The sequence below is a fragment of the Pteropus vampyrus genome, unplaced genomic scaffold (assembly GCF_000151845.1).
Source record: "Pteropus vampyrus isolate Shadow unplaced genomic scaffold, Pvam_2.0 Scaffold227, whole genome shotgun sequence".
NCBI lineage: Eukaryota > Metazoa > Chordata > Mammalia > Chiroptera > Pteropodidae > Pteropus > Pteropus vampyrus.
The window spans coordinates 7,758-9,479 of NW_011889008.1; the positions used below are offsets into that span (position 1 = coordinate 7,758).

The 1,722-nt window shown below is 69.6% G+C and overlaps 1 pseudogene; it reads right to left on the reverse strand.

Annotated features, from left to right (window-relative positions):
- Window positions 1-640: 640 nt before the first annotated feature.
- Window positions 641-749, reverse strand: LOC111728782 (annotated as a pseudogene).
- Window positions 750-1,722: the final 973 nt, after the last annotated feature.

Here is a 1,722-nt window from a genome sequence, read left to right on the forward strand (position 1 = left end):
AGCGGCCCCAGATGTCAGGCTGCGCAGACTCTTCGCCCGGCAGCGGCTACCCGCGCTCGGAGCCCCCCAGCGCTGCGCGCAGGGCTTCGGGGGGCCGGAGGAGCGCGCGTCCGCCTCGCACCTTCATCCCGGGCCATGGCCAGTTCCCGGCCGTGCCGGATGTCTGGGACTGGACAGGCCCAGGGCCATCCGCCTCCGCGGTCTTGGCCGCTCGAGAGGACATTGGCCCGGGCGTGGCCTGCCAACCTCTCGGCCACCTGGGCACCTAGGCGGGTGCGGCCTTGCCACGTCCCGATCCGGCCCTGACCCAGACCCACCTTTCCCCTGAGCTCCGCGCCATGGCCGAGCCCGACCTGCCCAAAACCACGCGGAGACACGGGCGAAACCACCAGGCAAAGCTTCGGCCAGAGACCTCGCCCTCCACCCTTGGGGCTCGGCCCCGCGGAGCCCAGGAAGGGAAGGGCCCGGAGCGGAGAGAGGAAACATCCAAGGGCTAGCTGCAGGAGAGCAGGTGGAGGCGGGCGGTGGCGAGGGGCGCACGGCTATTCGTGCGACCCCCGAGACAGCGAGGGAGCGAGCAGGGCCCAGGGGCGACCAGGGGCACCCTGGCTGGAGAGCGGCAAAAGGAGGGGGCGGCAAAAGCCTACAGCACCCGGTATTCCCAAGTGGTCTCCCACCCAAGTACTAACCAGGCCCAACCCTGCTTAGCTTCCAAGATCAGGGGCATTCAGGGTGGTATGGCCGTAGACGGGACATGCTGTCGCTTGCCGCCTCAAGAGCTCGGGGCTGGCCTCCCTGGCGCCGGAGAAGCCCGCGCCTGCAGCACACCTCCTGCGGGGGTGCGGGGGTTCCGCCGGCAGGCGGCGGCGAGCGCACCTCCTCCGGCGGTGCCGGAGGTCTGGGTGGGCGCTCTTGCAACCCAGGCCTCCCTAGTCTTGGCCGCTCCGCAGGACTCCGGCCCAGGCGTGGCCCGCCATGCTCTCGGCCACCTGCGCACCTAGGCACCTGTGGCCCAGCTAAGTCCGGGCTCCGGCCCTGACCCAGACGCACTCCTCCCCGGCCCTCACCCCGAGCCGTGCCTGACCTGCCCAAACACACACGGAGCCTCCGGCCACACCCCGAGGCACCGCTTCAGACGCACGCAGCCCTCGCCTTCCACCGCGACCAGGGACCCGCCCAGTCCGCTGCCCCTTGCCTTCACATCGACTCTCGCCATCAAGAGAGACAGACAGACAGAGAGAGGGAGAGCCGAGAGACAGAGGGACAGAGAGACGCAAAGACAGAGCGAGTGACCGGGAGGGAAGGAGAAAGGAGGACACAGGCCGCCAGGGCAGGAGGCCCAGTGAGACCCACGAAAGACGGGACAGGGTCGCCGAAAAAGGGTAGGGCCGCGGGAGCTGGCTGGGGTCAGACACAGAGAGAGAGACAGTGAGGAGGAAACGGACAGAGACGGAGAGAGAGACGAGAGAGGCGAGCCCGCGCCTGCGCACGCAGAGAGCAGGACAGGACACGCAGACGAGTGCACCGAGGCACAGAGCCGGACCCCGACTGTGACCCCGAGAGCCTGCGGCCGCCCTGAAGAGGCCGCTTCCACAGCAGAGGGTGGTCGTGCCGGGGCTGGGCTCGGACAGGGAGACGGTTCGTGCCCCTGCCCAGTCCCCCGGGGCAGGCCAGGGGCTCAGGGAGTCTCGTTGTACTCAGAGTCCTGACAGGGGTCCCGCC